The following is a 26207-nucleotide window of genomic DNA, read 5'->3' as shown; positions in this document are numbered from 1 at the left end:
CTATGTGCTTCGTCTGAGCTCCAACAAATAGACGTTTTTCTGTTTTATTATAAAGAAACAAACTGCATATCATAGCAACAGTACAGTTTATTTGTGCATCTCCTCCAAGAAAAAAGATAGGAATGTACTTATCTTAGGTACATATCGGTTTCCGTCAACTATAGCATTGAATAAATTTGTACAGTGCAGCACTTAGCAACACTGAAATAAAATAATGATCAGCGCGACAATAAACTGTTACTAAAAATGAAAACTAAATATAGTTTTAATTAGTGGTAGAGTTCCTGGTAGTTAAATGGGACTGTAAATCCTTTCTCAATGATGCCAAATAGCAGTGTAGTGCAGTGCGAAATTTAATTCCACACGATATTGTATATTACAAATATTTTCGTTTCTGAACCAGCTCAGTCACTGCTTTTCCCTATTGTGATGGTAAAGATAACGAGAGCGAGAGAAGTTGTTTTAGCTGCGTCTCAGCTTGGATGGAATGAAGAATAGAAAATAATTCCTGATTCCACAAAACTGTAACTGAATTACAGAAATGACCAACTTCATCAATCACCATGCTATGTTTACTGGTGAAACACTTGCAAATTCAGAGTAATCACCCTTGTACAACAATGAGACCTGTAAAGTTGTCCACTTATTCAACTCAGCCATAATTTGGTAGAACACGCATATGTATAAGATACTATTTCACTGTATATTGTAAACGTTAATCGACATTTTGGTACTTTTCTCTTAAGCAATGCTAGCAAATAGTACTTCCTTCTGCAGAAGTTTTTCCACGTTCAAAAAATCTTTAAGATGTCAATCGCCATAATCTTTGAAATCATAATGTTACTGTGGTCTCCTACGCTGACAATGATTTTAATTTACTATTAACTTTTCTTGAATTTTGGATACTAACAGGTATGTTCAACAGCATTTTGCCCTTTTATGAAGGACTGAGAGTCAGAGTGGGTCATCTCTATTTCAGGAAACAGGAAGGTCGATTGCCTTTACCCACTGAGTTTGAAATATGTATTTTTTAACCAACAGTACAGTAATATACTAATGAGTTGAGTTGAGCTGACTTTGAGTTTAACGTCCCTTTCAGCAACGAGGCTATGAGATGGGACCTACTGATTAAAGTGGAATCCGAACCACATAACCTCCCGCCAATATTCTAACGAAAAACATGAAACTGCTTATAGAGAACCTTGCATCAAAACAAAACATCACATTTTTATTAAAGAAAAAAAAAAAAGTTCAGCTTTCCTGTATCAAATGAATATATGAGGAATTAAATTTGCACATCTTTGAGATATCATAGTTTTACACGTGGTAAGACATATCACAACATGACAGCAAATTTAGACAATTGTAGCCTTATGGTTAGCTTCCTTCTCCATGCACCAGATCGCAGATTCAAACCTTTATAAGAGTATAATGCCTTGAATAATAATCTCCAGTTGTGATTCGGATTGTAGTATAATAATAAGTTTCATATTTTATAATCTCGGTGTTCCATACGGACACACAGCAAAAACACAATATAACAATGTTATCTCAATTTCAGTCACGGATACAAATGGACCACTCCCGCTCTCAGTCCTTCAAAACATGCAGCTTTATGTTCTACATTTAGTTTAACGCCTTTCTTATAGTGTATTGTGATTATTGTAGCCATATTTGGTTTCAAATTGATATTAAAAAAAAAAAAAAAAAGTGTCATTCTAATTTACATTACGCTTCACAGAATAACTTCTATGTATTTTGCACAAATTTTGAAGCTGAATGTATGTCATGTGTGTAAGTCTACTATTAACTAGACAACCTTCCTTACTGCACTGCATAGATAAACTGTTTACTATACAAATTCATTATATAATGATACAGGATAATGAGATCTGAAAAAATACTTAAACAAAATACAAAATGATATTCTAAATTTTATCAGATAATCCGCATAATTTTTCCACCTTATAAATTGCCCTGCTAAGCAACATAAAGCACATTACAAAGCAAAGCTGAACACACAAAATTACAACTAAAAAAGAGAAAAGCAAGCAAAATCATATTCTGTTTCATATCGAACCCAAGTGTGGTATTCATCAACTTCATGTTCACTTCCTCAATACGAATCTTCAACATACCAGTAAGCTTATAAGTAAGGAATTAGTTTTATTGTAAAAACTTTCATTTGACAAGAACTTTCCTTGCCATATTCACCAAAATTATTCTAACTATATATTGCAGTTACGCTTTCCTTGTATGTTGTAGTGTTTGAAAATTTGCAATAAATGTATCAGGAAACTTATTAGATAGTTTTTTTTTTAATTTTAAGTACATTTTAGTGTTTTATTCTTAAAAATCGTTTATCGATCTCGTTTCAGGCTGGAGAGAGAGTTTATTATTATTATTTATGACATGGTAAAAAGAAAAGTTTTAGAATCTTACCCCAAAACACACAACTTGCATCAGTCTTTTTCAATTATTATTTTATTTTTTTTTTTAATTCATCCCCTTCCATCTTCACATGAAGCTCTAATGAAATACTAAGTATATTACATACTTAGTAAGTACACTTACTTTTTAGTGCTCCCATGTAGTAAGTGTCGTTTCCCGATTCGAATGTCGTGGACGAACAAATTTTTCGGTCCTGACTACGTACTGTGAGCCAATTAAGAAAACTACCCGCGTTAACAGGTTGCATACACTCATCTACAAACCAAGCATTAGCGGGGGATCAGTGCTAATACACTGACCAACCATCATCAAAGTAAAAGCTATCTGGCTAGCCACAGTCCTTCGTAGACTGTAAAGCCAAGAGGTTTATATTTTGTCGTTCACCTCTCCAAATTACAAAGATTCTTTATACATACGATGAAATGAAATGAAATCTGTAGTTTAATGTCCCGGCGGTGGCTTGGCGGCCTGTAGATTCCTTTTCTGAATAAGAAAAGTCAGATTGTGTATTAGTGATTTTGTAAGCTAGTCCTAGGTGTCTATTATGGGTAGAACAGATGTATTATCAAAATACCAAATAATTTTATATTTTAATTTTCTCTGAGGTTGGTGGTGCTGTTAAGGATGCTCACCGTCTAAGAGCCAGACTAATATTGCCGACAGTACGTATATCCCTGTCTCGCGTGCAAATTACTTTTCTTCCTCACAGTATTACCATATGTACAAGCTGTGAAACAGAAGATTTCAAGATGGAAAAGCAAGATGTGTAAAACTTAAGTATAAACGCAGTTAACGATGATGCACAACGATACAATGAATTTAATCAATATGACACTCCTTCCTATTCGACCCAGTTAAGAAATTTATGATTAATCCCTAGTCAACATTTTTCACTGTCATACAAATAACTTTTAATTTACTTTAGAAAACAAGTTTCTGATAATGAAAGAACAAACTGAGATTTTAATAACAATCTCACCGTGTACACAACTCGATGGGTGCCTTAATTGTCTTTTCGTAAAATCCTATATTTGGAAAATTGTTCCAATGTAGGACTGAAATGAGGAAGACCAAATAAGCATCAAATAAACACTGATTATAGCATACATTTCAGTAGTCTGTATTAATATATATAAAAAATAATATCAGCTAAATAATACCACAAGGTTAACACTGTTCCCACTCCATCATAAAGTTGTATATTTTCAAATCGCACTACGTCAAGTTATTACAAATTTCAAATCTACATATTAAACGAAAACTTACAATGTTATATTTATTGTTTAGTGTTACAAACTAAGGACATTACAGTATCACAAACATCCAATTTTGGTTCTCTCTCCGGCAATAATAACGCAAATGAGACAGATGGAGCAATGCAAATACAAAGTCCTTGACTGTCTAATACTATGATAATATCATTGATTTCGAATAAATATGAACGAAATTACAATGGACTTACAAAATGACTTTTTTTTTTTTTAAAAAAAAAAAAAGCCTTTATTTTGAAGAACTGCTTAAGTAAGTATCTAATCTAATCCATAGATGGTTTTCAATACATGAGAAAATCATAATGCCGTTTACAGCAAAAATTATTTTAAAATGTTCCTACAAATATGCCATTTTAAGCAATATATCAAATTTTTCCTTTTTTCATATCTCCGGAAATATCAATTGTTGGTTTGAAATATCAATTGTTGTAAACGATATGATGATCTTTATGTCTGTTAAAAACTAAGTACTTAATTCAATGTGATACTTATCTAAACACTTTTTCGATATAAAATCCTTTGTAAAAAGAAAAAAAAAGTAAACTTTTCAATTCCTTGTAACCTCGATTCTATTTCCTCTAATTAAGTAGTTATACGATAACCATAGTATTCGACATTACGGTACTGAATATGCATTATTCCTTCTATCTCACTTGCCTTATTACTGTTGTAGAGCCTCCAAAATTTAATAGTTTTTCGATGTTTGTGATATTATAGCGTACTTAATTAACACTATTTGACAAGTATAATATTATATGTTTTCGTTCTACATGTAGATTTGAAGTGTTGAAATGTGTAATAACCTAATGTAGCGCCATTTGAAAGAAATAAAACTTCACATTGGGTTGGCAACAATGTTAAATTTGTGGTATCACAAAGTATGCCATACGATGTCCCTCTGCCTATATTTGCATGGTACAAAATTTCAGCATTTTTTGGTCATTAGTATAAAAATTATAAGGACGTTTCAAAATAAGTAGTCCACCCTGCATCCTAGAAACGCCGGAGACGCGAAAAGTTGGCATTGACCTCGGTCGATTTTGGTTCTTCTTTTTAATTCTGCCTCGTATACACGTTCGTGTGATGTGTGCATTTCGGAGGCAAGACTGGAGATTTACTTTATTATTATTTATTTTTATTATTATTAATTGGCATAAGTGTGTGGTCAGTCTGTGTATATCTATTTATTTATTAGTTAAATTATTATTATTTATTATTTTCTTGTTGCTTTGAGTTTATATATATATATATATATATATATATATATATATATATATATATATATATATATAGTTCATTATGAAATGCAATTTTGTGTTGTTCTTCATTTATTGTGTTGTTTTCTTACTTGTAATTTGTAAATTTGTGTTGTGTTCTTTTGTCTTGTTTGATTCTTCTTTGTGATTCTGTATTGTGTTCTTTTGTCTCGTTTTGTTAATCGCGTTTTTTCTTCTTCTTTAGTGTTTTTTCTTGTTTTATTGTGTTCTGGCTTGTGCTTGTGTTGTCTTATTTTGTGCTTGTTTCCTTCTGCACCTGAAGTCTTCATCCCTAGTTGTTCGGTCGGTTGTTTTTTCTTCTTGCTAGTTGTAGTAGTGCAGAAACCATGCTTTTGTTGTCTTCGTTTTGAAATTCTCTTTCGTCGTAATTCAGTCTGAATACAGGCATTGGGCCATACTAATTGCGTACGATGTGTTTATTCTTTTGATTTCTTCGTTTATTGGTATAAGTCCTGTATTGTTGTATAGTGATTTCTTGTCCATTGTGTTGTTCATCATAATTCTAAGCCAGAAGCGTTCTGTTTTAGTTACATTTTCTGTATTGTTAGTATAGAATATTTGGTGACCGCATAGTAGTATTATCTTATCTACGCGTATCTTCTGTTGCATGTTTAAATTGTTTTCAGTTACGTAGCGCCTGGTTGCCATTGCGACACTCTTTGTATTTCTTCTAGCCTGTTTAATGTGTTTTTTCAGAGAAAGTCTGTTGTCCATTAATATATCTAAATATTTGGTCGTGCTTTCTGGTTGTTTCTGGTATCTGTCCATTTCTATATACCTGTTCAGATTTTTTCTTGTTCCTTTGTTTGAAGGATAGAACAATAGCATTTGTTTTACTTGGGGTTGATGATTAGGTTACATGTTGAGTACCATTGGGCAAAAGTTTTCATTAGCCAATCTTTGTAGTATGATGCGTGTACTTAGAACTGACATCCGGTATGCTGCGTCACCAGCAAACATTCCAAGTTCGCAATTCGTTTTGTTGTTGCAAGGTGTGTCATTGACTTATAATAGGTAAAGTAGCGGGGCAACTGTTGCCCCTTGTTGTACTCCCTTTTGTAGCTCTATTTCATCTGACAACTTCTCGTCTATTCTTATTCTTGTGGTTCTATTTTGTAGGAAACTGTAAAACCAACGGACGATCGTTGTCGGCAGATCAAGGTGGTGAGTGAACTTAAACAATAGGCTATTATGCCATACTCTATCAAACTCGCTGGTTAGGTCCATGAACATAGCACCTCCTTTGAACTTGTAGAGTTGTAATTTGCAAAACAAAGTCTATCATTTCAGTGAAAAAAACTCCAACGAAATATTATTGTAAGCCAGTATAGTTTATATATTTGTATTAAGTGATTACCATTCTTTAAAAATACCTAATTTGCATCGCTTTTACAGCGTGTTTTAACATACACACAACAAACATGACTAATAACCAATTCAGTCATTAAGGTTTGTTCGTTAGTTAAAATAAATAAAAATAAAGCCTAAATTTCTCTCTCTCACCTACACTTAATGAAGCATTTGTTTTGGAGGTGTTTAGTTACATATGATCACTCGTAGAACGACGAGGAAATATTTATTTTATCGCACAATGAAGAATACTTCTAATTGATAAAAAATAACATTACCAAAGACTATGAAAGGCAAAGAGATGATACGTCGTCATTTCATAGATTCTGAACTCAAAAATTTTAAAACATTATATCAATTTTCTCAACTAGGCTATTACACCCCTTTCTCGAAAATGAAATAATATTACACAGTTGTCCCATAAAAGACCTGAACTAGAAGTTGATGAATACCAAACTTAAATTTCCCTAATTCTCTACGATTTCTAGTACTTCGCTGAAGGACGCCAAGGCCTAAGTATACTTTGGACCTTCCCTGGTGCCTCAGGAAACCAGTCTTCACTAACTGACCTTTGCATGTTGATCTTTTGGGAGGAAAAAGAAATAACAGATATGAAAGAAATGTACAATAAACGAAATTATAGACAGGAAAGAGAAAACACATAATAAGAAAAAAAAAATGCATATATTACAAAATAAATATGTTAAATAAATAAGGAAGCGAGCACAAAAATAAACAAATAAATAAGGCGAACTTAAATTGAGAAGAAATGTAGTTGCTAGCAACTGTTTTATCCGCTTACGCAGAGTATCACCTAAATCCGATGTTCAATACAAAAATTACGCAGAAAATGAATACTACTGGTAGTCGACGAACAAAACCTTGAACTAGTATATCGGCAGGACATAATCGACCCTCTTATTTTAAGTTTCCTGAAACGGTAGCCTAAAGAACATTAACATTGGACGCACTAGGTAATAAGATAAGTAACTGTAAACCAGTGCGTAAAAGTCGCTCAAAGTCTAATCAGTATCATTTAGGACATTACTCGATTTTCTTAAATACTCAATTTCAATACGCATAGATGTAAATAGTAAATTAATATAGAGAGCAAGCTTCCTTTCAAAATGAATAAAGACATGCATAGAGCTGTCTCGTGGCTAAGCGATTAGCGTACGCGCCTTTGGCGTGAAAGACCCGGGTTCGATTCCCAGCGGGAGCTCATGTAGTTCTGATTCCACGTCTCATGTAGCCTCGCTGCTGAATGGGACGATAAACTAAAATCAACAACAACAAAGACATGCATAGACTTGCTGAATTATTTATTTCTACTTTTGAAAAAAGATAACGTACTAGGTTATATAAGTACTACGTTGCTGGTACAGAATTTAATAAGACAGTTTACAAACGGAAACAAATTTTGCTAAATGAAATTGTAAAACGCATTTTAAAAATCGCGAGATTTCACAGCTTCAGTTTAATTCCTGCAACAGACTAAGATCTGCCTGAAAGTTAATGGTTTCTTTTATTAGACTTCAAACAAATTAAATCATGGTCGAAGTTTGAAAATACATGATGTTCAGGCTATTTTGAACACGGAAGTATTCTATGACTCTGTATTAAAATGGTTTCTGAATGCTCTTAAAGCACAAATGTTAAGGTGTGCCCTCCTGATATAGCTAAAAAATATAGGTTTCATCTGATATTTTCAAATACCACTGGAAAGCTCCCTCGTGGCCTTATGGTTACCGTACGCGGAAGACTTGGGTTTGATTACAGGCGGAAGCTCATGTTGTTCGGATATCGTGCTATTCTGTAGGTCTTTTTCTCTTATAGCCTCGGTGCTGAAAAGGATACTAACCACCAATCCACCTGAATACTACTGGAGACGGTAAGTTAAAGGTTTCTCGACTTTGTAAATTACTGAGCACACTGAAACTCTATATGAGAACTCTCGAACCGGAAAGTCAATGTCCGAAAAATAAAGAGAACTAGTTCTTTTAAGAGGTCTCTCCATTATATCAAGAATATCTCGGATAACGCATTTCAATACGACGAAGTCTCCCTAAAAATCTAAATTCATTATCAAATAGGAACCTTCTTTAGACCAACACAAAAATGGTTTCAGTCTACACCAGATTTAAAGGGACAAAACCATAAGGCTCAAAGTGGTGAACATTGTAGGTTTAACGTTAACATTAAAATGTGTAAATAATTGCTTTCAAATAATTTGGCACAGAGTACATAGCTGTTTATCCCTAACGAGATCAAGATAATAGTTTAATACTACATCATATCATACGAAAAGCTAAATTAAATACAACAAATGTAACTGATGATATTTCCCTAATATCTACATACTTTGATAAATATAAATGAGAAATTTCTGAAAGAGTATATTACTTTGAACATAACATTTTTGGAGTTTTTCACTTTTCCTGATGCAAGGCGTGTGTTCCTCAAACTCAAAAGTTTAGCTTCAGTCTAGGCATTTCATGTTAAACAATTTACCGAAAATGATGAAAACATACGGTAGAAGCACTAAAGCAAGTACACTATAACGGTTTTCGCTGACTCTTCATCAGATAGGAAGGGAAAGATGTAGAGAAAAGAAAGAAAAAGTCAATTCAAAAGCAGCTGTTAAGTGTACATGTGGGTGCTATATGGGAATGAAGTAACATAGTATTCATGCTACGTGAAACGTGGAAAATGCTTAGTCGAAGAAGATAAAACTAATGAGGCGGGTTATTCGGTGGGAATTAGGGTTGCCAAATTTTCTTAACAAAAAATCGGGATGGGACAGTTGGTGTTGGAGACCCCCGCGGAGACGACTGACTACACGTACGGCGAATCATTGAAAACAATGTAAATAATCAATTGAATAACAAGAACCTGAATGAATGCGGCACCTTATTTATTATTTTCCCATCCACTGCTCATCACTAGGTATAAGCAATGTAGGCCTATGCAACAAATTCAAATCGAAAAAACTGCAATTTATTTGATATAAACAAAGTTTAGACAGAAAATTATATAGATTGTTTTTATCACAAATGAGTGCATAACATTGTTAAGGAATTACTGACAAAAGACATTACTAAAATCAAATCTTATTTTTTGACTATCATCATACAACAAATTCAAACCAAAAGAACTGTATTTTATATAATATAAACAACGTTTAAAAATTATATAGAATATTTTGTTTTTATCACAAACAAATGAGTACTTTTAAATAATGATTGAAACAGACTATCAACTAAGCATGTCGTTTCCTTGGCTATTCCCTTTGGGAATAACTATAATTTATGCTTTTTTTTTTTCATGAGTAAAATTAGAACACAAATTTGTTAAATTGATTCTATACATAAAACTGTGCGTGCAAAAGAATAAGTTGATCCTTTGTAAAAAAATAGCCCAGTAAAATATTAATTAACTTTGAAAATCGATAAATCGGGACAATATGCGTCCCTACGAGTGCCCGGTCGGACGCGAGACAAATCAAGTCAGAAATCGGTACAGTACCGACATAATCGGGATGGTTGGCAACCCTGGTGAGAATACTACAGGAGAGAGTAATAATAATAATAAATGAGGACAGGAATTCATGTGTCTCCAATTATAAATGTATATATGAATAATATTTAAATTTCAACTGTAAAAAGTATTTTTTTAAAAAAACAAGCATTTAAAAATACAAAATTAATAACAGAAAATTTATGAAGAATAATTAAAATGACTTTAAAATGTAATGCTATGTAATAATACACATCAAAAAGTATGTATGAAGAAGTGAAATAAGCACAGTCGGGAAAAAAGTCCTTCATTTTTTTTTTTTTTTCCAAGACTGTCCTCTAACTGCTATTTAACCAGTATTAATTATTTTCTTGCGTCCATTGAACTAATGTAAAACTTGATGAATTGATTGATGGGACATAACTCGCGAGCCGAAACCTTCAAAACATAATATGTCTCACAGTTATATAACTGGTCAAAGTTTGCCATTGTGTCAAATTGGATCCCGATGGTATGAGTTCCGTTCATATGTTCTTGTTTACAAAAATGTGACTCAAAATTTGACCATCCATAACCCGGAAACCGGAGACTTCCATAACGAAATATTCCCTTCATACTTTCATGTTTATAAAAATGTGACTCAAAATTTGACCATCCATAACCCGGAAACCGGAGACTTCCATAACGTAATATTCCCTTCATATTTTCATGTTTATAAAAATGTGACTCAAAATTTGACCATCCATAACCCGGAGACTTCCATAACGTAATATTCCCTTCATATTTTCATGTTTATAAAAATGTGACTCAAAATTTGACCATCCATAACCCGGAAACCGGAGACTTCCATAACGTAATATTCCCTTCATATTTTCATGTTTATAAAAATGTGACTCAAAATTTGACCATCCATAACCCGGAAACCGGAGACTTACATAACGTAATATTCCCTTCATATTTTCATGTTTATAAAAATGTGACTCAAAATTTGACCATCCATAACCCGGAAACCGGAGACTTGCATAACGTAATATTCCCTTCATATTTTCATGTTTATAAAAATGTGACTCAAAATTTGACCATCCATAACCCAGAAACCGGAGACTTGCATAACGTAATATTCCCTTCATATTTTCATGTTTATAAAAATGTGACTCAAAATTTGACCATCCATAACCCAGAAACCAGAGATTATCACAACGTAATATCTCACACGTTTCTACGACAGGTCAAGGTCTAACGCCATACCACTTTGATCCCGATCGGATGAGTTCGGTTGAACCCGCACAATATAGTCTCTGGTTTTTCAGAAAAAAAATGGAGGATGAAAATAATAAATAAAAATGTTGACATTGCCAATGATAAAAAAAAAAAAAAAAAAAAAGTATATGGAAAACGGGATAAGTGTCTGAGAGAGTGCTATAAGCGTTAAGACCAAGGGACGGTCCGCACATAGGCTGTAACATGTCCTCCCATCTCTCACTGAGCGACGTGGAATAGTACGGGAAAAGCATTTTTGCGGATACTTATGAGAAATGTATGGTCGAATGTACTGCTGTGATGGGTAAGGTGTCTTGGGATAAGTAGACGTAGAATTTGAGTGCTGCAGAAGGACTGATGATTGTAATGGTTTCTCTGACGAAGTGAGACCAGTTAAGCATTAAATGAGGTTGGAACTTTTACAACTAACGGATGGTGGAAAATGGAATGCTGGGAGATCATAGCGCAGGTTTTGTATTTGTATTTTTGGCAATGAGCAGCTAAAATAGATGCAGCCTCACACGGGAGGGTCCTACAAGTTGTCGCTGAAATCTGATTGCCACATAGCACATCTGATAAAGCACCAGGAGAAATGAAAATGAGTAAAATTTAAATGAAATGAAATCTTTGAGTTTTACGTCCCACGCTTATGCCGGTTAGGCTAAAGAAGACGGTGATGATGAGTAATGAATGAAATAGTGGAATGAACAAAGTGGGAGGAAACGGGAGAGCCCTGAGAAAACCCACGCACACGGTGTTTGTCCACCACAAAGTTCACTTGGCGGGGGCTGGGATCGAACCCGGGACCCCTAGCACCAGAGGTGAACGCTCTACCACTGAGCCATCGCGGCCCGAGTAAAATTTAAGGTGCTATGGACCAGAAGGATAGGAGCTACGGGGCTTGAAAATTTGAATATCCAAAAAATTATATCATGAAATTAAGTACGTTTAAAGTAAATATCTTGAAAACCGTTAAAGCAATCAAAACAAAAGTTGCACAATGTAATGAGAACAAAATGCCCTATCGAAAACCACAAACAGTGTTGCCATAGGTGAAGCAGTATTGCCAACTCAGCATAAAAATATTTTATTTGAAATAGCACCATATACACATTTAAAATGCACTATTATCACTAAAGATAACAGTAAAGTGTAGTGGTACAGTGTTGCACACTAATGGAGCTACATGTACTGAAAATGTACAATGGAGAAGTCTGATATGTGGCAACCAAGGGTAATAAACGAATGCATTACAAACAAGTGAGGATTTTGCATTAGCCCCGATGAATAAGCAGGCAACTCGCGAAAACAAAATTATACATGCGAGGAAAGAAATACTTGTTTTCTAATTCTGTAAACTGGTTCTCGATTATCTTATCAATATTTGGAAGAGTAATTTCTTGGTTTCTGTGTTTCGTGTTGAGTGACATATTCTTTTATTTTCTCTCCTACATACCATATGATTATATTTTTACACTGTAATATTATCATATTCACATTGGAAATATTTTATTACTACCTCATTTCGCTTTTAGTCGGCCACGATACCCGTGTGGTCTAGAAGACTAGACAACCGACATGTTAGGCATCGCGGATTCCAATCCTGCCTGACATGTTTTTGTTGTACTTTTCACCTTACATTTCATTGTAATCTTTCTCTTTCATGCTGATTTGGATCCCACTTTACACTCCTATATAGCTTCGGAGCTGACACAGGACGTAAAAATGGCATCACTCAATTTCGTTTATCAAATACATCAATGTTTTGTGACACTACTGACATTTTGCTATGTTATACTATCTGTGTTATGCATTTGAATTAAATTCATAGTATGAAACCCAGATTCTTTTATTACCATCTCTTGCCACATATCAGACTTCTCCATTGTACATTTTCAGCACACGTAGCTCCAATAGTGTGCAACACTGTACCACTACACTTCACTGTTATGTTTAGTGATAATAGTGCATTTTAAATTTGTGCACACTTGTACATGGAGCTATTTCAAATAAAGTATTTTATGCTGAGTTGGCAACACTGCTTCACCTATGGCAATACTGTTTGTGGTTTTCGATAGGGCATTTTGTTCTCATTATATTGTGCAACTTTTGTTTTGATTGCTTTAACGGTTTTCAAGATATTTACTTTAAACGTACATAATTCCATGATTTAATTTTTTGGATATTCAAATTTTGAAGCCACGTAGCTCCTATCCTTCTGGTCCATAGCACCTTCAATTTTACTCATTTTCATTTCCCATGATGCTCTATCAGATGTGCTATGTGGCAATCAGATTTTAACGACAACTTGTGGGACCCTCCCGTGTCAGCTCTCTCTCTCTGAATAATTTAATGGATAATAATAATAATGTACGGCGCTAATCTACTAAAGAAATATTATACAACAGAAAATGGGCAAGTGATGAGCACATCATCTTGTTGAAACTATGTATCTAGTATACGGAGGAATACTGTCAAATAATGGAGATCAAGCATCAAGTTTAACGCTATGACCAGTAATGAGATATAATGCTATTCAATTCATGTATTTTTTTTTCTTCTCATTTATTTATTTTGAACAGAGAGAAAACTGTAGGACTGATATGATATAAAATGTTTTATCCAACAAGCCACGTTGAACGTTGTTGGAAACACCGTGGGCACTTTTTTGATAAGGTAATTACTTCAGAGTAGGTCGACTAACATCTATAATTCACAGGATCTGAAAAAAAAAAATTATTTATATCTATTTCCACTGAATGTTGGAAAGGTAATTCAGTCACGTAGACTACAGATACAGCACATGACTGACATGTCCAACTCACTTTGAAGTTCTGAAAGCAGTATAGTTATCTTACATCAAATCAACACAAATATACTCGAATTGTCAGTTACTAGCTTATTTCATGGGAAATAAACAAAGTATTTTCTGAAGGGTAATTCCATCACACATGGAAATGCCTATGTATTAAATATCTTATAAAATATTTACATAAGAATTTCGAACTTTGTGAAAATATTGAGGTAATAGTTGTCTATTCTCTGAAGAAAGAAAGAAAAAAAAAAACATTAATATCGCGTAAGGGATATTAATGGGGTACTCATCCAAATTGCAAAATTTCCATAAATTTGAAATAAGTGAGATCTTTCGTTTTATGTCCCACGATCATGCCACGTAGGCTAAAGGAGATGGTGGTGATGAGAATGAAATAATTGGTGGAATGAAGGAAGTTGGAGGAAACGACAGAACCTTGAAGAAAAAAAAAATAGGCTACATAGTGTCTATCCACCACAAAGCCTATTTGGCGCAAGCTGGGATTCATAAATTTTAAGTTTCCTCATTTTCTTCTATATATGGTGCTGAAAATTCACCTTTGTACACCATGTGAGAAAGTGTACATTACCATTTCTTCAAAAGCTGAGCGGTAGTCCTGGGTTCAATTCCCTGCCGAAGTTCATGTACTTTGGATCCCACGTTAAGCTGTAGGTTCATGTGTCATATAAGCCTCGGTACTGAAAGAAACGCTAAAATAAAATCCTATCCAATCTCTCTAAACATGTATCAATTATTGCTTGGTAACAATTACTGGGAAGGCAAAGCCATCTTTAATAAATCTATAGTATTTCTTAAAAATCGCACCGACCTCAGGACGGTAAATGGTTTCGAGTTATCACTTGTTAAAATCCCATTGCCTTTTAATATTTTTTAACGTAGCGTTGCTTATACCTTAGAACTATGTTTACAAACAAATACTGATTATTGTTAATAACAATATTCGAACTTTCGATGCCTGATCGAACTAAATTAAACTGTCACGCAATTGAACAAAGGGACGGGATTAGATTAGGAATTAATTTCTGGGCTTTCATCATCTATGACAATGTTTACCCTCGGTGATCACATTGCCCGGGGAACTGCGAAGGAAGAAAGGGATGGGGATTGAAGCGGTCTGGGACCATAATGTTAGGTACAGTCACGAACATAAATAGAGGTAAGTGTCTTTATTTCTTATGGTTCCAACCTCTACTCATTTATGTTCATGGCTGTACTTTCCCAGTATTTGCCTAGTGTGAATGCGAAACCCGGGAAAATCTCACTCAGGGTGGCTGGTTTGAAAAAAGCTGCTACTCTTTTTCGACCGAGTATTCCCACCATGAACCGAACTCGGGACCGCTCACACCAAAGGGAAGAGCGTTAGCGACTACTCTAGGCGAGGCTACGCAAAGAAAGTAGCTCACACTAAAGTCTGCTATTAGCCAACAATAATTAGCAGCCGGTAGATATATAGTTTACGAGGCTAACGCATTTCACATGAGAAAATAGATAGTGCAACGACCAGTTCCAAACTCCTTTACAAGTTAACTCTTTCAACAAAAGTAATCCAGAATTATTTCGTGAAAATATTATGATCACGACCCTAATTAGTTACAGATTTCGATGGAACCCACAGTGATAGCGAAACCCCTGAACCTTGAAACAAATTAAGTCTTCATCTTTAACGAACCCTGATTGCATTTTTTAAACCTCTATTTTGATCACGTACACAAATTAAGCTTGATCTTGCTTCAAAGTCCATTTTAACGTAACACGTTACATAAATTTGATTGCGCCACACTACAGCCTACGAAGTGCTTACCACACATTCAACGGGATCAATGCGCCATCTTTCACAGCTATCATTTCTGCCTTTCCTGATTGAAGTTTGCTACTTGTTATTTGAAATTCTCCCAATTATCTGACTACAGTGGGTCAGTTTACACATTTTTCACCGGTACGAAGATCAAAAGTTTCATTAAGGAACTTAAATACGATCTCAACAGGTGTTTTCTGAGGATATATACATTACTTCAAAAGTCGGATCTGTACACAGTGCCTTCGGTTGGGAGTTGAGAGTTGAAGTGTCAGTTGAAAATTATTTTGTAATATCTTCTGTATTGTCTCAGAAGAAATATTATTGAGAAATTACACAAGCTAAAATAAGTGTTCAATCAACCACTTAATTCGTAAAATAAGTTTGCGAAGTGTTCAATCTGCCAGTGGAATTACTGTTTACAACAGCCAGAAAATAAATTTAGGGACAACCACATAGAGCAATACAATAAAGGCATATTGTGGAATCCTACATAAATTATTAATGTGAATAGTGTTCAGAGAAAATAGTGTATTGACTGACTGTAAATACAAAGGCAATTATTGAGGGTAATCACAACACAAGATTAAGTCACGGAATACTTTGCACTAATTGTTCTTTAAAAGAAAATAAAAATTATAGGAAGTGTAAAAGTACGAATCCAGTGACACAATAAAAAATGGTGCTGCTGATGTTCTCAGAGACGAAAGTAAGATTCAATTAAAGTATTAAACACAGAGGCAGAAAGTAAGACACTTTTAAATACTAAAAAGTTATGCTCCCATTAGGAATTGAACCTGGTACTGATATAAGCAATCAGCTAGACTGTAGCACCAACATCGTGCCTAGGATGTCCATAGTAAGCCTTGTTACCACTGACTCATTGCATTATTCGTTCTAGATTTAGTAAGCACTCATGATATGTCCTTCAGTCCTCTGGGACCATAGATAATTTTGGTAGATAACATAATTTTCTGAAATTAATTTGTTTCAATGTAAAATTTTCACAGGAAACCAATATGATGAACTGGTCACATAATGAGCTACTGCCTTGAAGTGTAGTTTTGGCTGCTACAATTTATTATTCTTAATAATCTACAGACTTATGTGTACCTATATTATGGTAAAAATATAAATGGTATTTGTGATTGCATCGCGGAAAAACTGCTAAACAGTTTAAAATAAATTTCTGAAGAATTCGTTACGAAATAAGGGTAATACACAACTTCTCCAAAATTACTTGATAGTGACTTTGCCTTACTTGGTAGTGATTAGAGTTTGTTATTTGCGTCATGTACGGTTCGTTATGTAGTCATGAGCATAAATACAATGTTGACGTATGGCATAAAAACTAGTGCATAAAACACGAACCAACTTGTGCTAGGTGGCCACTAGAAAGCACGAGCACTATCTAACCGAGTCAGGACAAAATCGCAGCAGGGGAGCCCGAGCGTTAGCGAGGAAAGTGCGTCCGTAGGAGCAGGCGTGTCAGCGACGTTGGGTATACATATAAACGAGGTCGTTTACAACGGCTCACTGTAAGTCACAGTACCGCCTCCAGAGTCGTCTGTGGATTTGGAGAGATACCAGATACCATCCCGAAATAATTTTCAACTGACACTTCAACTCCCAACTGAAGGCAGTGCTTACACATGCAGCATTTGAGGTAATATAAATCGGTCAATCCAGAATAAAGTAATCCTGTTACACTAAAAATTCAAATTAGTCCAAATAATATTTAAGCAGCAAATTACAGAAGGTTTATTTCTCTAGTTTGATGAACCAATCTAAAAATTTAAACCTGAGAATGATTTTCTGAAGATTTAATCATGTTTGTATGACAATAGTGACAGGCCAGCGTTATCAAAGAAAAATAAGGTTGATTTGGGAACTCTGAGTGGAATAGATATTCATTTGCTTCCCTTCAAAACAGTATGGTGACAACAGTATGGTTAATAGTTGCTTCACCTTGAAGTTTTAGAACATTGAAGTGAATTATTGTAAAATTTACACTCTTTAAAGTGATCTGTCTATCCGTGTCACACCCGGAACCAAATTCTGCTAAAAGTTTTCTTTGCTCGAAAACAAGTAATTACTTTAACAGCAAAATACATGAGAATGAGTTTTATTACGTTTCAAACCTACGTCAATGTCTTTTCTCTCTCTCTCTCTCTCTCTGACGATACTGTTAATTGTAAAATAAGGGTTCCGAGTGTGACCAATATATTAATTTCAGGATGTGACATCTTTGTTCTATGCGTTTTCTCTCTGTTAATTCATAAGATCGGAAAATAATTTGAAGTCTGAATGTCATAAACATTCGAAGTAAACCCAATCGCGTTTTTTGAGGGTGCTCATTATAAGTGTTTCGTATGGACTAGGCAGGGATGGGTGAAGATTTCAGGTCTCCTTCGAAATTAAATTATTGGTAACTTTCACCGCAATTTTAACGTAAAATAAGTTAGATGCCGGGCTCAGTTCTGTACGGTGGGCTTACTGAGAGTAGTTTTTCTTAAAACTTGTATATCACTGAAACTTGATCCTTCTTCGCAGTATCCCACGCCAAAGAATTAGTTGACGGAGTAGGTGGAAATGTTAAAAGATCAGTTTGAATTGCTGTTCGTTCAAAAAAGTACAATGTTGATGATGCAAATTCTTTTACGGTATATGCCAATGAATTAATGAGAGATGTTTGCTACATTCTGGTTGCGAACGAAGAAATTCAAGCCTACAAGCCGATATTCAATGAACGCTGGAAGAATCTGCAACCAACCGAAGGTTTGAAGTCGCTCCACGTGTTCTACAACAATGACAAAAATCTCCCTTACTGTAGGAAGAACTATTAGTTCCCCAGAGAAAACCCTTGTTGTTTCCATTATATCTGGTGCATGGGGTCCTGGGTTCGATCCCAGCTTGCGCGAAGTGAGCTTTGTGGTGGACAAACACCGTGCGAGTGGGTTTTCTCGGGGTTCTTCCGTTTTCTCCTACATTCTTCATTCCACTATTTCATTCATTTCTCATCATCACCGTCTCCTTTAGCCTAGTCGGCATAACCGTAGGACATAAAACTTAGATTTAATTTCATTTCCTTGTTTGTTTCCTCTCGTTCTTTTATCAGAATCAGAAATGTTTCGCCTTTGGACCTCGCAGATATCTACTCAGATTCTAACGACGAGTCCAGCGACGAAGTCCTCTTCCATTCCTTGAGATGATTAAAGTAATATTTCTTGGAGGATCGCACTCAAAATAGACAGCTGGTAATTTAGAGTGGATGTTGTTTATAGCTAAATTAAATTAAAAAAATAATCTGTCTTCCGCAAATTGAAATGCAAGGCTTACACAGAAATGAAACTGAAACGAAATCTTTAAGTTTTACGTCAAACGGCTGTGCCGGCTAGGCTAAAGGAAACGGTGATGATGAGAAATGAATGAAATGGTAGAATGAAGAAAGTGGGAGGAAACCGGAGAATACCGAGAAAACTCACGCACACGATGTTTGTCCACCACAAAGCTCACTTGAGGCGAACAAGGGACTCCATGCACCAGAGGTGAACGTTCTACCACTGAGCCTGCAAGGCTTACACAGAGTGGTGTATGCTTTTACGAAAGTTCCTGTGTAAAATATTGTGTTACAAAACTAACACAGAAACTATCATTTTTGTGATCCTAGTGTACCTGTTTGACACAATAACGATTTGACATTGCAGTGTACGACAAGTTTAATATTCAGTCATTTTTCTAGGAATAAACTGATAAACTACTTAAATTTAAGTTGCTTAATTAGTTACTATTTAAAATGTATTTTTAAAATTATATATAAGTCAAATTCACTGAGAATAACTTCATTTTATTAAAGAGTCGTTTTCTATACTAGGTAGTTTTTAGCAATCTTATGTATATTTCAAATTCGGTGTTAAGAGAATACTGTGTTTAAACCTCCTTGTAAACCGTTTGCTCAAGCTCGTAGGTAAGTATGTTTGTGTTAAACAGAGTTAAATTGCAAGGTCTTCTCAGAGGTCACACCCGGAACCATTTTCTAATTTTTTAAAAGGAAAATGTGAGCATGCTTTCTCGAAAATATATAAATCGTACGAAACCTTGAAATCTCCTCATTGCTCTGAAGTGTTTGATTGATTTGTAAAGTGTGAATATTCACTGATTTTTGCGATTGAAGAATGGTATCCGTAATTTGACTGTCCGTGTGCGTCACACCCGGAACGCCGATTTTTATTCATTTATACGGAATTAAATCTGAGTTGAAAACCAGTATTTAGAAGATAGTAGAATACAAATATTTTGCCACTGCAATAACAACAAAAACTAACCTAACAGTCCTAGTTTTTAAAAAATATTTAGCTTTCTAATGTCAGAATATCACACCCGGAACTCCTGGATTGGCCGAAATATCCTCAGGAAATACCTACTGTGAGCTGATATTTTATCATGTGACTATGATTAAAATGTGTATCCTAGGTGGGAAAAAGGAGAGGTTCGAGTCCTTAATGTTCTCAAGATTTGTATATTTTAATTTCACAATTTGGATTCATAAAATGACGAAAATGAGAAAACTCGAATAGTTTAAAATTAATTTTAGAACATAGTTAATACTTGAGTCGAGAAAGTTTTCTACCATCTCGTTTCCATTCAAATACGCATCCTAAGGATGGAGGGTCAGTTCCAATATACATTTTCCATAAATCTATTCTTTCCGTGGGTGAATCCGAGAATAAAAACATTTCTAGTGAAATTCAAAGACAATCACAACTAGTACAGAGTGAAACAGGTTGAATTTACGCATGATCTGACATGCAGATTCATTCTTCTTTTAGTAGCTTTGGAAAATTTGAAAACTTCCGTACATGGTATTCTTGTGGTGAACGGTTACATACAGTGACTAAAAAAGATATTCAACTGCTGATACCCAACATAAATGTATGGAAACAACAGAGACAAACAAAACAAATTCAGACAAAAGATGTATATATATATATATATATATATATATATATATATATGGGAAGCCCATGCATACCTGTTTAAAAGAAACTCAAAGGAAGCCACTAGTTCCTGTACATTCAAAGCAAGATATACCTTTCGAAAACTATATTGAAAATGATGTCAAAGAAGCATTCAACGAGGAAGCAAAGCTAATCAAAACACACCCACAGTACAAAATTTCTTAGCATGCTATGAATCCAAGATGCAGACATCAGATCAGAACGATGCAGAGTTATATCTGTTGGTGAGTGACTAGATATCAATATGGAGGTGCGCCAGGCAGCAAAACGAGACGAAAAAGGGAGGAAAGGGACTGATTTAAAGAAAAAGCGAAATACTCAACAGGCCGATCGACACGGTGAAAAGAAATACCGGTATATACGGATAGAAAAAAAAAGTGTGAAAAATTCAGGAAGAAGTAGCCAACCGACAAAAAAAAAAAAAAAAAAAAAAAAACTCAATATAGTGCGAAAACTGAAGAAAAAATTGAAAACTGAGTGTTTAGATGAAGTGGCATGGGAAATAGGGAAGCCTGTGAATCCACAAACAATAAGAAATATACTTTAAGGAGTTGAGTACAAGGGTTGTACATCCCATCGGAAACCATTTATCAACAGAACGAACGAAAGCAAGACTGACTTATGGAAAAGAACATCGCAACAACACCCATGAGTTTTGGCAGGTGATATTCACCGATGAAAGCAAATTCAATTTGTTTAACTATGATGAGCACGTTATGGTGAGGAGACGATAGAACCGTGAACTAGAGGCGAAAAATCTCACAGCAAGAGCAAAATACGGTGGTGGATCAGTAATGGTGTGCGTGTGTATTAGCCCTAATAGTGCTGGGGATTTGTGTTTTGTTGATACCATGGAACAATATTAAAAGCTCACCTGCCCAAAAGTGTAAAAATAACGGGGCTCTCCGATGACTATATTTTCAACGAATACGGCACAAAGACCCGAAACATACAGCTCTGAATACCAAACTGTAGTTATTGTACAACATGCTAAACCTTTCCAATTGTCTGATATTAATCCCATCGAGAATGTGTTCCATTCTCGAAGAACCAATTCCCAAACATCATATCTCAAATAAATTTATATCACGCGGGTTTTGTTGGAAGAATGGGGATGATTACCGACAAACAGAGACATTGGTGAAATAAATTCCACGATTATTACAAGAAATAATCCAAAGGAAAAGGGGTTTCACCAGGAACTAAGAAAGCCATATACTCCAGATATTTTATCAACAGGTATTGTAGTTGCATACTTTTTTGAGATGAATCTACACATGTTGTCTTTTATTTGGCTGCTCTATTTTTGTTTCTCTCTTACTTCGAACTTAGATATCTAATAAATACGTTCAGGGAAGGTTCTAGAACACAGGTTCCCCCAAATAGGTTAATAGCTAGGTTGGTTCTTTTCTGTATCCAAGTTAATTATTTAGCTCACATAGTATTGCCGAGCGAGCGTTAGCGAGTAAAGGCGGGTTAGAGGCCCACAGGGCACGTTGTTTTCTGTCTTTATTACAGCTCAGAAGGAAGGGGGACCTGTGTTCTAGAACCTAGCCATAAGTTCAATATACACGTAGTTTTTGTTTCAATTTTATTTGATCATCTATGTAGTTTAACGTTAGTACTGCATCTATTGATATACTTTTTTTGGGTTAAATTCCAAAGTTGGGCGTCCGTTTCCAGCAAAATTTTTAAAATTTACAGGAAAGATATGGATAATTTGATCGTTTGTGTGCTTGACAATGTATAAGAGTCTCGAAAAATCTGTTTATTTCTTATATATAAGCGGTTATAAACATGGGACTATACGGCGAGTTTCCAGCAAAATTTTTAAAATTTACAGGAAAGATATGGATAATTTGATCGTTTGTATGCTTGATAATGTATAAGAGTCTTGAAAAATCTGTTTATTTCTTATATATAAGCGGTTATAAACATGGGACTATACGGCGAGCGGAGGGAACTACTTGGCGCAAGGTAACCGAACAGTTGCATTGTGGGAAAGAAACGAGCATTTATGTTATCAACATGGCGAATGTACAAGGGCAATGGACTAACAGTTTTAACATTTGTGAAGCAATACGTTGATAGCATGCAAAATATTTTAAAAGTTTGTGAAGAGCACAGATTAATGAACCTAATACCAAATTGCAGAAAGTGTGGAAAGGAGATAACAGCGAAAAAACGTGGCGAAAGCGGACGCCCAACTTCGGAATAAATGCCCTTTTTTTTTTAACCTGGTAGACAGTCTGGATAGCGTGGGGCTTGATGTTATTGTAACAGCGAATCTATAAGATGTGGGTCTGGAGCTTATCGTGGGTTCCGGATCATGTGACGCGCGAGCGCATTCCAGAAATAAGATCCAGATCTACTGCTACAGAGTACGGTATGCCTTGCAGAATGAAACTTTGAAACTACATCACAATTTAATTCAGTTTATCTTTTACTTTAAAACAATGTACTATTATGGTATAACTTAGAACTTTAAAATGCTTCATAACGAGGGAAGTGCACTCGCAGAAAACTCTATCAATTATGGTACAGTTATGTACTAAATAGGATATCCTAAAATATAGTTAAAAATAATAACACAAAAAAGAAAAGTCTACCGACAAACATTACGATAGCTCGCGCCGAACTTTATTGTAAACAACGATGTTTACAAAACACAGTTCTTTGACACTTCTCCCATAAGAAGTTACACGTAAGGAATTATCGAATTCTGTCAATTAACAAATGCAATCTGATGTTAAACCTTCAATGTACCGTAAAAGGAAAAATATCTTTAACAAAATTAACATAAAATTACGAAAGGCTTGCAAGAAATTTTCAAACTCCTTTCAGGCACTTGGTTCTGAAGTAAATATCACAACATAAAGTAAAAAAAATGAAACACCTTTTCACGTGCAATCTTTCTTTCATATATCATAGCCAAATCACCAAAAAATACATTATATTTGATTTGTTCTAACTTACCCCAAAAACAAGATGGCGGATCAATTTGTTCCAGCGTTCCTTTCCTTAAATACAATTCAAATATCCACTGGTCCTTAATCAAAAGTGTGTTCTGAAATTACATTTCGGTCCTGTGCTCTGTACGTATTTCAGTCATCAATTTTGGTTTTAAAGCAGAGAAAAAGAGAAAGAATCGAATTACAAATACGGAGGCATTTGAAAAATATAGATAAAATCTGTTAATTTGGAAAGGACAAATAATGTTTAAAAACTGATTTAAGTGAGCAGAAGACACACAAGTTATTTGTAAATATAAAAAAAAGTGTGAAAAAGTTATAACACTACTATGAAATTATATTCTAAAGCTAGCTAGTAGTAAACCAACTAGCACATATTGGCACATGATTTATGCACTTGTCTTATAATATCTGTATACGCACCATCCCTTATGCGCATGTTCCCCACATGGGCCCCCGAGGAGAATGCGAGCTCTGCCCTGAACTGGAATAGATAATTTTATAGGTTGTAGTAACAAGCTAGCAGAGCTTGGTAAGTGTGTTTCCTACAAGTAACCTGACCTATCTTAACCTAACCTAATATAACGTTATATTATATAATCAAACGGAAATCAAAAGAAAGAAGTGGTGTCAAAGGCACTGGACCCCCTTAACGGAACATTGACCATAGTTTTAATGTCGTAAGTTTCAGAGACATTATTTATGGCATGTAAGTGCATATATCTTGTTTATGGTACATAAGTTTGCCATACTCCACGCCATACCATACCTATTACGTGGCATGATGTTATCTCTTCTTATTAGCCAGTTATCATCGCCAAGCCTTCCCTACCTACCACATGAAATAACATCATCATCACGTGATATGGTATCATCAACACTAATTACCATATTTTCAATTGTCCCTCCTTCCACAACTTATTAAATATTTATGCAAGTCAGCGTAATTTTATACGAACATTCAAAGTCCATTTCCCGTTCTTCACAGATTGTAATATCTCTGCTATAACGTTAAAATGCAGTCTTTTTAAAAGTTATCATTTCAAATAATTTTCTAATCTTAAAATTATTTCATAAATATGTCTGTTTGTTCGTGGCCAATGGTCAAAATCCTATTATTTTTTGTGACGTGATCTCATAATCAATCCCCAGTGAAGTTTAAAAGTCGGTCTCAAATCCAGCTATTAGCTTTGACCTATTTTAATTAAAAGTCCTGTTTGATTAATGGCCTTTATGTGACAAAAGTTTAATCATGCAAGCCATATGAAAAATATTTTTAATATTTGAACTCAGAGTTAAAATATTTTTGTGAGACCAAGATTGTGCAATGCTCTGTCGGCATGTGTATGCATCGAAAATAATTACTTCATTTCAATCTAAATTTTAAGCTATTTAATACTGATCAAGACAGTATTCTGTTTAGATCGACTGCTTGATATAAGTTGAAATCTCAATAGTGGGCTGATTGGTTGTTGAGAGTCACATTACTTTTGTCATTGGTTGTTGAGAATCACGTACTTCTCTCATAATTTTGGAGGCCACCTGGAACGATGGTGGGAAATTTGAATTAGGTCACGCCCCTGTAACTTGTTATGATAACTTTGACATGAATTTCTGGAATCAAGGGCCATCGGCCACAGACCCATAGTTCCTTTGTGTTGACTCCCTTAGCCGCTAAAGACTAGGGCAATCCCTCTTCATTTTGGTAGAAGAATCCCTGTTCAAGATCATGAGTATTTAGGAACATATGTTCTTTCTTATCCTAAAACCCTGAGAAAGGGTACTTAATTAGCTGAAAGTTTATTTTTTTTCCTTTATGATGAGACTTTGAGTCCATACATGGGTTTTTTCTTAAACTTTTGGGAAGGTCCTTAAATTTTCTGATGTCTTATTACTTACGCTAAGGTTTACGCTTAAGGTCTTGTTACTTACGCCGATCTGTGAATAAGTACATTGGTTCTCTGGAATGAGAACATGATTTTGGGAAACTTTTGGGTCATATATTTCGATAGAGATATTTAACACCTTTAGATTGATAAATAATAATTTTAATTAAAAAGCAATACCGTAGATACACATCCGGCCTAATAGTTTGGAGGTACACTAAGCATACATGATCTACACGGGAGACCCAGTTCGATTTTTAGCGCAATCTTTCTTAGTTTGATTTTCATATACCAATCAATCATATATCATATATCAATCAATAAGTTAAGTTTTAGATTAATTTTTACATAGCTTTGATATTGGAAAGGTAATCAACTTTGATCTCTTTCTATTTGTGCCTCCACGTGGGAGGTCTGGTGTTCGATTTCTGGTGAAAGTCTTAGTTTAGATACCACATTAAACATTGGATTTTTGTATTATGTAGCCTTGTTATTAAAACAACGATCAACTATTACACGAGGCCAGGGCTTGATCTCACGGTGAGAGCTCATGCGAATCGGTTCATATATTAGGC

The 26207-nt window shown here is 34.8% G+C and overlaps 1 protein-coding gene across 1 annotated transcript in view; it reads right to left on the bottom strand.

The window, feature by feature from the left end:
- The window catches only part of Cadps (calcium-dependent secretion activator 1), a 794056-nt gene extending 770261 nt beyond the window's left edge, over window positions 1-23795 (bottom strand). Inside the window, exon 1 of the mRNA XM_081761521.1 lies at window positions 23751-23795. The gene's annotated coding sequence lies outside the window, so the exon portion shown is untranslated. The remainder of the gene's footprint in view (window positions 1-23750) is intronic.
- Window positions 23796-26207: the final 2412 nt, after the last annotated feature.

Source organism: Thermobia domestica, chromosome 6, assembly GCF_964235325.1.
Source record: "Thermobia domestica chromosome 6, izTheDome1.hap1.1, whole genome shotgun sequence".
Classification (NCBI taxonomy): domain Eukaryota; kingdom Metazoa; phylum Arthropoda; class Insecta; order Zygentoma; family Lepismatidae; genus Thermobia; species Thermobia domestica.
The sequence above is the reverse complement of the archived record's forward strand: the minus strand, read 5'-3'. Positions and strand labels throughout refer to the sequence as shown.